Source organism: Tiliqua scincoides, chromosome 2 (genome assembly GCF_035046505.1).
Source record: "Tiliqua scincoides isolate rTilSci1 chromosome 2, rTilSci1.hap2, whole genome shotgun sequence".
In the NCBI taxonomy this organism is placed as follows: domain Eukaryota; kingdom Metazoa; phylum Chordata; class Lepidosauria; order Squamata; family Scincidae; genus Tiliqua; species Tiliqua scincoides.
The window spans coordinates 124235090-124247645 of record NC_089822.1 but is presented as its reverse complement, the minus strand read 5'-3'; the positions used below and the strand labels follow the sequence as shown (position 1 = coordinate 124247645).

The 12556-nt window shown below is 45.4% G+C and overlaps 1 protein-coding gene across 1 annotated transcript in view; it reads right to left on the bottom strand.

Annotated features, from left to right (window-relative positions):
* LRP1 (LDL receptor related protein 1) overlaps window positions 1-12556 on the bottom strand; it is a 374302-nt gene that overhangs the window by 302481 nt on the left and 59265 nt on the right. The gene's annotated exons all lie outside the window — the stretch shown is intronic.

Genomic DNA, 12556 nt, shown 5'->3' with positions numbered 1-12556 from the left:
TGTATCATACAAATTCAGAGTGACCACTTTCCAAGTTAGGTAACCAGCTATTTTATTTTATTTATACCCCAACTTCCAATTAAAAGTTTCCAAGACAGCTAGTGCAAGTACTTTTAAACAATACAAAGAGAGCAAACAAATGGAAATATCCAGTAAAAAAAAGTTTAAATAAAACAGCAGCAAATGAAAATACTTTATGCTTCTCCCTCCACAAATAAGACTGCTTGAATTGACTGCATAAGACTGCTTTAATTTGATGCAGAAAGACGAAACGGGTGGATTTCCAGCTGAACATCTCTGGGAAGGTAGTCCCGAAACTTGAAGACAGAGTAAGCCCATCCTTTGTCAGTAACCAACTGACCTCTGATCGTGGGGATAACCAGAGTTAGGGCTTCCAATGGAAGCCTCTACACACAAAATCATATGGGAGAGGCTGGCCCCTGAAATTTAAAATACTCTGATACCTTACATTAGAATTTTTACCCTCCACACACAAAAAGAATTAAAGAAGGCATTGTATTGGCAACCTTCAGTCTCGAAAGACTATGGTATCGCGCTCTGAAAGGTGGTTCTGGCACAGCATCTAGTGTGGCTGAAAAGGCCAATCCGGGAGTGACAATCCCTTCCACACCGGGAGCAAGTGCAGTCTGTCCCTGGTCTGTCTCCCTGGCTATGGGCCTTCCTTCTTTGCCTCTTAGCCTCAGACTGTTGGCAAAGTGTCTCTTCAAACTGGGAAAGGCCATGCTGCACAGCCTGCCTCCAAGCGGGCCGCTCAGAGGCCAGGGTTTCCCACTTGTTGAGGTCCACTCCTAAGGCCTTCAGATCCCTCTTGCAGATGTCCTTGTATCGCAGCTGTGGTCTACCTGTAGGGCGCTTTCCTTGCACGAGATCTCCATAGAGGAGATCCTTTGGGATCCGGCCATCATCCATTCTCACGACATGACCAAGCCAACGCAGGCGTCTCTGTTTCAGCAGTGAATACATGCTAGGGATTCCAGCACGTTCCAGGACTGTGTTGTTTGGAACTTTGTCCTGCCAGGTGATGCCGAGGATGCGTCGGAGGCAGCGCATGTGGAAAGCGCTCAGTTTCCTCTCCTGTTGTGAGCGAAGAGTCCATGACTCGCTGCAGTCATGACTCGCTGCAGTCCATGACTCGCGGCAGTCCATGACTCGAGCTCATTCTCTCGATACTGAGCTAAACAAGCGCATCGGTAAAGCAGCTACCACGTTTTCCAGACTCACAAAGAGAGTCTGGTCCAACAAGAAGCTGACGGAACATACCAAAGAAGGCATGCTGCTCCGGCATCCATCAAGTATGTTCCTAAACCCCCAAAGAAGTATCAATGTTAACTTGAACTTTCTATACTTACTGGTCTTCAACATATTAACCTGTCTCGATTAGAAGTAATATGCAATCCATTACATTTTAGAATTATTTATCTTTTTCCTTTGAGGGATGTAAAATTTTATTTTTCCCATCTATAAAAAACCAACACTTTTAAAAAAAAGTTTTGTTTGAATTTGAACATATGCATTAGAAAGTATTCTGCAGTCAATAAAACATTTTTTTTTAAAATGAGTTTTAAAATGCCAACTTGTTCATTGGGCATGAAAGAAAGGGTTACAAGTATAGTGCATAAGAAGAAGAAAAAAGTCCTTCCAAGTTGTAGTACTGGAAAACACTTTTTCCTATTTGTCTAAAAATACAGGAAAAATTACTCTCTAAAAAAATTACACCCTGGAAACAACAGTCTCAACCGACACAGACTCAAACGTAAACATAACATTTAGCTGAACTGTACTATGGAGGAAAATGATGGGTAAGTCAAGGCTGCGCAGGAGGACAAGTCAAGAGAAAGCCAAGTTGAAAACGTCAGAGTACAGCAGCAATGTGTTGCATTCTTTGGCACAGTAGTTCCTGTGTAAGATACAAAGTTGAACCACTATTTGCTGGGAGATAAAGGCCACAATCCTAACCAATTTTTCAGCACTGACATAAGGGCAATGCAACTCAGAGGTAAGGGAACAAGCATTGCCTTACCTTGTAGAGGCCTTCATGACTGCCCCCCAACTGCAGGATGCAGCATATGCCCCACTGGCCCAGCTATGTCAGTGCTGGAAAGTTAGTAAGGATTGTGCCCATAGTGGGATAGCACAGCAACATCAGAAAAGTCTGCTGGATCTGGCCAAAGCTCAGCATCCATCTAGTCCAGCATCCTGTCTCCCAATGTGGCCCATCAGCTGTGCTGCCTACATTCTGCTTACAAAAATGAACAGTTTGGATTTTACTTGCAACTCAGCTTTCAAACAACATAATGGCAACAAAAACTGATTGCTCTGCCTCAAACCCAAATCAACCTACCAATACTTGCACTGCTTCAGAAATGTGACATTTAGTATGCTCAAATTACATGTGGAGTGCTGTTTGAAAAAGCAAATTCCTGTGCGTAACTGTCTGAAAGTACAGGTGTCATTTGGATAGCAAATGTCACACCTATCTTTAAAAAGGGAAAGAGGGGGGACCCGGGAAACTATAGGCCGGTCAGCCTAACATATATACCGGGTAAGATGGTGGAATGTCTCATCAAGGATAGAATCTCAAAACACATAGACGAACAGACCTTGCTGAGGGAGAATCAGCATGGCTTCTGTAAGGGTAAGTTTTGCCTCACAAACCTTTTAGAATTCTTTGAAAAGGTCAACAGGCATGTGGATGTGGGAGAACCTGTAGACATTATATCTGGACTTTCAGAAGGCATCTGACATGGTCCCTCACCAAAGGCTACCAAAAAAACTCCACAGTCAGGGAATTAGAGGACAGGTCCTCTCGTGGACTGAGAACTGGTTGAAGGTCAGGAAACAGAGAGTGGGTGTCAATGGGCAATTTTCACAATGGAGAGAGGTGAAAAGCGATGTGCCCCAAGGATCTGTCCTGGGACCCGTGCTTTGTAACCTCTTCATAAATGACCTGGAGACAGGGGTGAGCAGTGAGGTGGCTAAGTTTGCAGATGACACCAAACTTTTCCGAGTGGTAAAGACCAGAAGTGATTGTGAGGAGCTCCAGAACGATCTCTCCAAACTGGCAGAATGGGCAGCAAAATGGCAGATGTGTTTCAATGTCCCTTACCTTGGGGCTGCATTGCAGCTGCATTAGTGCTGGAAAGTTGGATAGGATTGGGTCCTAAGACTACAATCTTAACTACCCTTATCTGGGAGTGAGATTTATTGAGTACAACAGAATTTACTTCTGAGTAGACATGCATAGGATTGGGCTCTAAGAAGGAGAGGATCTAACTTAGGCCTGAAAAAAGTTACTGAGTTGTTGGCAACCTTCAGTCTCGAAAGACTATGGTATAACTGAGTAATGCAGTACTTACCATACATGTTCTGTTTACAAAAATAAATGCCATTTGGACTTTACAGGGGACTCGGTTGCTTGATACAACTTAACGTTAGTGATCCTCCTCTCTAATTTTTAATTACAGGTTATGAAATAAGTTATAGACCTACTGGAAACTACTTCTCCCTCCCTTCTGCTCTTCCTTTCTCCATCTCTAGCAGCCTAATGCAAGGACTTCATTGCCCTCCATTCATCCAAAGTACTGAAACAAGGTAAGACTTTTACTACACTCATTCTGTACTATATAGCGGTTCAAGTACGCAAAGAGAGCTTGTCCTCAACTGAACTGGATCCAAGGCTGCATTGCCTCTTTTTTGCTTTTAATGAGCTAGATGCACTGCAGTAACGTATCAGAAAAAAAGGAACCCAACTGCTACTCAGATGTGTGTCAGAAATAAGGCTGGGGAAAAGGAGAGATCCAAAGATCCTGGGGATCTTCTAGCCTGAAAAAGGCTAGAAGATCCCCAGAATGGAGGACAGGCAATTCACTGGATTTTTTTTTTAATGTAATGCATGGAGAAACAATTCACTGGAAATAAATGGAGAGTGGTACTGTAAACACACATGCACATTGTGCAAAAAGATTCAGACAAGGAAAGCATGCTGAAAGAGACTGGGAAAATATAGGACTATTCACTTACACCCTAAATTTTTTTGGGTTGGGGGCAGGTGGAAAAGGAATAAACTATTTACAGTACATTTAGATAGATACTGAAGCGGTAATCCACACATGAAAAAAACGGCATATTTCCTGAATTCAGGTTGAGCGTGACCCTCAGTATCAGGGTTCTCCAGACCCTGTTCCGCAGCACTCTGTCTTTTCTCTCCCACACATGAACAGCGCTTACCATTCCATAGGGGAGCCATCCTTCCCCACCACTGATCTCCCCCAAACTGAGCTCTGGCTTGCTGCTTCCTGATTCTGTTGGCCCAGCAGTCACTGTGCTCAGATTTCTGGGCAGGCATGGCAGGCTGGTGCTCAATTTGGGGGAGATTGGCAGCAGGGAAGGATGGCTTCCTGGAAGAGCGATAAGTGCCAGTCACACAGGGGATACCTTTCCCACTGTGCAGCAGTTTCCAGGTTGGAGACCGCTGTTCTGTGTCATGCCTCCAGTACATGCACCTTACAGGCTGCTCCTCCTCTCTTCTATTTAAAGAAGGGGTGAAGGGGGGGGAAGTCTGTTCCCTTCAAAGCTCAGGAAGACTCACTTTGCTGAAGAAGTGGATTGTCTAGACCAGGGGTGTCAAATGTAAGGCCCAGGGGCCAGATGCGGCCCGCAGAAGCTTTTTATCCGGCCCTCAGGCTCTCAGCTGCTGAGCCATGCTGAGGTGTTACTGCTGGAAGGGCAGCCCAATTGCAAATTGAGCTTTCCCATATCTTGAATATGATCAAGATATGTAAATTTTCTCTTCTGTCATTTGCAGCTAATGAGTTCCCAAGTGAGAAAAAGTGCTTATTTTTGGTCATGAACTGTTTAATGACACCACTTCCTGCCTAATGACATCACTTTTGGACTTCAGCAGGCAACATGAATGGTATTCAGCCCTCTGTCTGAAATGAGTTTGACACCCCTGGTCTAGACTCTACGGCCACCCTAGACAGATTTTCCATCTTGTCCTCCTCTCTTTGGTTTAGCAAAACATATAATCTTGGAGGCCATGGTTGTATCTGGAGCTTTCATGTGCTTTAGTGATGCAAGTCCCCAGCAAAGTGTATAGATGCTATTAAACTACTAAGCAGTGATCCAGGAAGCCCCAGTTCAAATGTGCCAGGTGCAAGGCTTTCTCAGACTCAGCCCTCCACCTATAAGAGGGAGATCATCATACTAACCTACTGTACAGGACTATTGTAAGACCTATTGCAATAATGGATAAGAGAAGCTGTCCATATTCTATTACACTATATCAGTGATTCCTAAACCTTTTCGACTGGTGGCTCCCTTAACCTATTGGACCATTGGTTGTGGCTCTTCATAAGGTCTACAATCCTATACAGGATTGGTGTATCTATCTATCTGGTGTGCTCCCTGGGGCATTTGGTGGGCCGCTGTGAGATACAGGAAGCTGGACTAGATGGGCCTATGACCTGATCCAGTGGGGCTGCTCTTATGTTCTTATTGGGCAGGAGGTCTGGTCTAGAGGATAGAGCCTCCGTTAGCCCGAAGATAACATCAGAAGGTCGCCAGTTCGAGGACACCGGCAGCTCCCTGAACGGCTGAGAATGGCGAGACCTTGAAGCAGCTGACAAGCCCAGCTGAGTGATTTCACCTGCTCTTGGTGTGAGCAAGAAGCGTCTTGGCTGCCCTCCATGTGAGAGATGGAGCTGCTTGACAGCTTGCGTGGGAGAACTGAAGGCTAGAAGTGAGACCAAACCAGGAAGATCCATTCTGAAATGTTGTTGGTTCTTGAAAGAGAGAACCTCTATGATTGTAAAAATCCCCTTGAGGGATTTAGAAATGCCTACCTACGTAAACTGCCTTGAATAAAGTCAGAGGAGTAATCCGATGACCAGAAAGGCGGTATATAAATACCTAGTTATTATTATTTATTATTATTATTATACATTTTATAGGGTAGCATTTTATAGTTTTTTGCAAGAATTCCACGGCTCCCCTGGCTGGTTTCAGGGAGCCACAGCTCACAGTTTGGAAACCACTGCAATATACAGATGCTGAGTAAATATTCAGGTTCCTTTATAGCCCAGCTAGCAAACTGTAATTGCACCACTATCACCTTTCGAATCAGAGGGGGAAAGAGGCTTCCCAGAACTATTGCTATTCAGTAAAATTTCCATGAGTTTGGTCCCACATTCCAACACCGTTCTTTTTTAAGCACCACCACAACCCTTCAACACCAGACAGACAACCTGGAGCACTTGTTTAGAGAGTCTTGCCCATAGGGCAGACAGGGACCAAGATAACATGTCAAGGCCCTTTAAATTCAAGCCAGTATAATCAATTAACTCAGCAGAAGAACCCTGTGGGTCCACTTCATACAGCAGCAGTCCAAACCTCTCAACTTCCTATAATGTAATATGCTGTGAGTTGTTAGAACTGTTCTCTCGCTGGAGCGTAACTGTCAATTAGTGGGGAAAACCAGTTGCTGGCTAAACTGGGCCATTTTTCTCTAAGACAGGACCACCAAACTGACACTGCCTTGTTAAGCTGCTCTAACATTTCTATTGCAGTTTGGAGCAAATATAGCTGCAACAGAGCAGGGCTCAAGGCACCAGGGAAATAAGTTTGACACAACTCATCCCTTCCTCTCCTCCGGTTCCTTCCCATCACACGATCACCTCTTTACTAGAAGCTGTGAAAATCTGTACTGCTGCAATCAAGCAGAATCAATATAAACAGTACAAAAGAACATGGTGTCTTGAACAAAGAAGTGTCTGCAGGACCACAAGAAACTCTACTTTCCATTATTTATTGAAGCAAGGTGCTAGGTCATAGGGGAAGGAAACAAGGAAGGAAGCTTTCCCTTTTCTGGGAATGGCAAGACTCCCATGGTTCCAGTACACTGCAGGTGCAGCTACCAAGCCCTGACCCCACTGTGCTCCTAGCCCCACCCCTGACTCTGCCCTGCAGCAACAAATACTTTCCATGAGGAAGTGGAAGGTAGAATTAAGGAGATGGTGGAGGTGGCAAGATTCATTGGGAGTGCTCACAGCATCCTGGAAGTGCAGTCTCTCCACGCTTACGGAACATCTGAGAAGATCTGTCAAAAACTAGACACAACCATTATAGGAAATGGGACTTCCCCCTTGTTGACACCATTATATATTATTTCTTCCTCTCCTTTTTTGTTAACTCTTATTTATTAAAACCAACAGCCTTACAGAAGAAAAGGAAAAGTCAAACATAGTATCTGTAATATCAGTCTGTGACGCTCTGTCCATTAGGGTTCCCTTAAAGCTGCACAGCTAGAACGGAAGTCCTACACAGTTTTGTTCATGGCGCTCCAGAGCTTGGCGATGACATAATCACGGAGCACTCCAGAGCTGCCCCCCACACAGTTCCATTAGGATTTTGCAAAGTGCTAGTCATTTTCACAGGGAACACAGCTGTCCACCCTTTTCAGACTTCTGCCCCAGTTGCCCACATTTACCAGGCATCCAACTCATTCTTCAACAATCCTTAACAAAGAAAACACAAATCAAATTTTTGCCGCATAGTTGGATGAGAAGGGGGCATACTCTTGACAAGTGCAAACAATTTATATCACTTGCAATTTACTAACTCACAGCATTGGTATGCACCCCAAAGACACAAAGACCAGGCACAGTCACTCCCAAAGCTTGAAGATCCTTGAAGGCCTTCTCTAGCACCTGCTCAGTTTCCACCAATGACATCACTGCAAAGTTTAGAGTCCTAGAAAAGAACATGAGAGCAGAAGCACCTTGGCCTCTTCCTAGGCAACCTTCAGCAGGGCTGGGATAAGTAGCAAATGAAATTCTGTCCTCACTGAAGTTGGTCAGAAGAAGGCATTTCTGCCCCCATGTCATCATCCACACCGTATTCCAAGCAGTGGGCTGAGTGGCAATAACACATTACTATAGTGAATAAAATCACACTGTGATGCTGTCCATGGGCTATCTGTTAGTCATCACATACACAGGCCAATATCCTGTACTTAAGAGAACAAGCTGGAATCCCTAGCATGTATGCACTGCTGAAACAGAGACGCCTGCATTGGCTTGGTCACGTCAGGAGAATGGGCAATGGCCGGATCCCAAAGGATCTCCTCTCTGGAGAACTCGTGCAGGGAAAGTGCCCTACAGGTAGACTACAGCTACAATACAAGGACATCTGCAAGAGGGATCTGAAGGCCTTAGGAATGGACCTCAACAGATGGGAAACCTTGGCCTCTGAGCATCCCGCTTGGAGGCAGGCTGTGCAGCATGGCCTCTCCCAGTTTGAAGAGGCACTTGCCCAACAAGTGCCTCTTGTTGGCAAAGTGAGGCAAAGAGGCAAAGAAGGAAGGCCCATAGCCAGGGAGACAGACCAGGGACAGACTACACTTGCTCCCAGTGTGGAAGGGATTGTCACTCCCAAATTTGCCTCTTCAGCCACACTAGACGCTGTTCCAGAACCACTTTTCAGAGCGTGATACCATAGTCTCCCGAGACTGAAGGATGCCAATGAATGAAAGTATCCTTCATGCATTAACTACCTCTTACCAATACCCCTCAGATTATGGCACTCCTTAGACATTACAGTTACTTCATGGAAGTCATTTTTTGCATGTTTTGTTCTCACTGCACTGCTGGTTTAAAGGTCTGCCACCAATGGTGTTTGTCTTCCCAAACACAATCATTCCTCCAAATCCTGGCTAGGCAATGACTGCATCAGGACATATTCAATTGACACGCCTGTACCTATATTGCTGCTGCAATGTGTAAAGGGTTTCTAAAACAGGAAGCAAGGTGCCCCAGAGCAAAATTGGCTTTGGCCCAAATTTTCAATGTTTGTGCCCAAATAGGTTCTCTGTCTTTTAGCAGGCAGCAGAATGGATGCAATGGAGACAGCATCTCCCAAAGAGTCTCTCTCTTTGCAGAGGCGGGATATCAAGATGGAAACTTCTAAGCACTTCTTTCATCTTAGAGCAAAAGAGGCATCTGTGACCATCTGACTTCCAACAGGAGGCAATTCAGACGCTCACACACGCCAGGAAGTCTGGACCTACTCTGAGAGGAATGTGCCCGCTTTCACCTCCTGCCTCAGCACTGTATGAAACACATCAGATTTGCATTTTAAAACTGGAATCAATGCTCTGAAGAAAAATTCCAAGAGCCGGAGGGAAGAATTCCAACCCAGCAGTGTCCGGCCCTACTCCCACTCCAGATGGGCCTTCTGGAGGATGCGGGGAAAGCTTAACAAACTGCCTATGCCTTCACAAGGCAAAGCGAGAGGCTAAGAAGAGGGACGCTATCCCACAGCAAACACAGCAGCAGCTATGCTTAGCCAAATGGCATTCCACACGCGACTATACATTTTATGGCTCATTTGCAAATTAAATACATGGTGAAAAGCTACGGGCAATTTTTTAATGCATCCCTTCAGGAATTTGTTTCAGCTAGCTTTGACTGTGGAATAGCAAAAATAATAAAATTAAAAGCTCCTTAAAAAGATGCCTAACTGGATTTTAGTTCTGCAGGCTAGAAAACACACACACACACACACACACACACACACACACACACACACACACACACACACACAGCCTTTTTTTAAGCTGCCACTAGTCTCTTATTTTAAAACAGGGATGGCCAACTCACAGCATGACACGTGCCACTTTTTATGTAGCGAATCCTGAATGTATCTCACACTGGCAGTGGGGTGCCAGCCTGCTGCGACTTGGCAAATCTGGAAGCACCAGCTGGTACACCACTTGAATAATGTTCCAGCAGGCCTTGCGCATGGCCAGCCACTGAGTGGCCCCACTGATCTGGTGGCAACAGGGCAGTCTTGATGGCAGGCCATGTCCTGGCCAGGTGAGTCAGCTTCCCTGACATTAAAATTATATATATGGCGATTTGGCATGTGCCACTTAGAAAGTGTCCATATGCCACTAGTAGTACACACGCCACGGGGTTGGCAACCCCTGTTTTAAAAGGTTACTCCTTATTCTAGAACACCACAGACTTGTAGGACTCTTATACTGTCTCTTACTCTAAACAAGGCTATGTCAGAGGAATCTGTATTGACTTGACAAGCATACAGATAATGCAACTGATGGGTTCAAGCAATAAGAACTGGATATATTCTGACTTCACAGAGGGAACTGAAATGTAGTGCTTAGAGCAACAGACTGGGAAGAGAAAGGAATATTAGGTGTAAAATGCTTCATTCCTATCTATTCAAAGGCACAGTAGTCAGTAAAAACAAAAGATCATTTGCTAGAAGAGCAAAGTCAAGTGGGAGCCAGAACCGTGGAATTTTTTTTTTAAAACCCTACCACCAATCAGGCGAGCCCTTCCCATCAGGTTTCAATAGGCTCTGGCGAAAAATGGGCTTCAGAAATCTCCAAGATTCTGGCTCTGGCTCTTTTATGGCAGTGGTAGGAGAAAAAACACAAAAGGAGGAGAGTCTCATGCAGATACTTAATGAGAAGAAGCAGAGCCATGAACCATGAAGCCACTGATTCAAATCATGCCCATTAGCAAAACTGACCTACCTCACAGCACTGTCATAGGAATTACAGGTGGGTAGCCCAATCCTGAGCTGCCCGCCACGCCCAGGCTCGGCGGCTCCACGGAGGGCACCCGCCGGATCCTACGCCTCCTGCGCTACCGTGGGAGGCTCCTCGGGAACAGGGGACATTCGTCTCCTTCCCCCAAGTCAGGGAAGCAGCCCCGCAAATGGGGCTACTCACTTTAGCGGCGACCAAAAGGTCAGCGCTAAAGTAAAGGCACTCGTGTAGGGCGAGCAGCCCTGCACGAGCGCCTTGGATCCTGCGGAGCTCAGCTCTGCGGTTCCACCTCTCTCCCTCCCCCAACATGCCTCCCCCACGCCCCTGGTCACGCCTCCCCTCCCCAGAATGCCTCCTCCACGCCCCCGGTCACGCCCCCGCCTCCCGTTCCGCAGCCCAGAGGTCAGGCAGACCTTGGAGCTGCAGAACCCGGGTGACCGCCACACGCTAGCCCAGCGCCAGCCGGTTTTGCAATTATAAACCGGACGAAGGTTGTGATCAATATTTTCAATGTCAGCGCGCTTCGGGGGGCCCTGCGAAGGCTGGCGCTGGGCTCCCCACACCCCTAGGAGACTGCAGGAACCCCTGGGGAGTCCAGCCAAGCCCCTACGCCCCTTCACAGCAACAGGATTCTGGCGATCACTGCCTCCCCTCATACCCAAAAAGACTCCCTTGGAGTTTGAGAACCACTGCTGTATAGGCATGCAATTATTGTGACAAGATTATTTGCAATTTTATACCACCTTTCTAAAGAAAAGTTCAAAGTGGTCAACAATAAAAACAAGTTAAAATACAAAAATCTAAAAGTGGCACTACCAAAAAAGAAATGCCTCAGCCTTATCGCTTAGTTCAGCCAATAGCATTAGAGAAATGGGTGGTACATCCATACATTCGGGGAAGGTATGTGAACAATCTCTTTGTATACGTATATATTATGCCAATAAAGGTTCTGATTACAATTATGCTTAGTCAGGATTCACATTTTGTTTGGATGCAACACATAATTTATACAAAATACTTTCAAAAAGCACCATAGAAGATGAAAGATATTTCTTGAGATCCTTTCCGTAGTAAGTCATTCCCCTAGATATGTGAGCTTGAGTCTCAAGAAATTCATCTTCATTTGGGAAAAAGCACATCATATTTAATCAATGATTAACAGACTTCAATTCAATTTGCCCCAAGGTATGTTTTTATCAAAACACATGGGGCTTATAGTATTTTTACTATTCAGGAATAAACCTTTTCATTCATCAGGTGGAGATTCATCCCTCCTTTTGCATTTTTCACCTTCTCATGCAGCCCCTCCCGTTTTTGCATCTGTCTTTGTCAGTTGAAAGATAAAGCAAAGAAGACGTGGTTATTTATAGATTCATCTGGACTTATCTGCAAAGCTGACATAAGATTTCTTTTCCACCCAAACCAAAGAGCTCAAGGCAAGTTATAATCAGCGCTCTGTTTCTGCCAAGGCCCAGCTCATTTTAGCACTGGAACCTGCTTTCAGTGCCAAGGCTCAACCCTGGAACTCATGAGTGAATGTTAAAAGTGAGTGAATGGAGCAGAAAGCGTCTCTGAACATACTGAGAGGTTACAGAGCCTTTCTTCACCACCAAGTAACTTTAGTTTATCCACTACTAGCTAGAACAAAGTTCACCCAGCCTGCCCTCTCCCATGAACATGCCACCATCACTTTTGCAGCTCTTCTCATACTAACCCAAAGACTAACCAGTAGGTCTGTACACCCCAAAGCAGTGTCATACTACTGCAGGCAGGAGCACATTGGCTTTGGAATCAAGGCTGGGGAAAGCTTAGCCTGTGAAGCTCACTGGTGGCAAGTCATTATCCCTCAACTCCATTATCTCTCAACTCCAAGGCTACTTAACAGAATTGTTTAAGGATTAAAGGAGATAAAGATGTATTTAAACCAGTTCTCAAATTAGTATTGGAAGGGAGAGGAAATCTCCT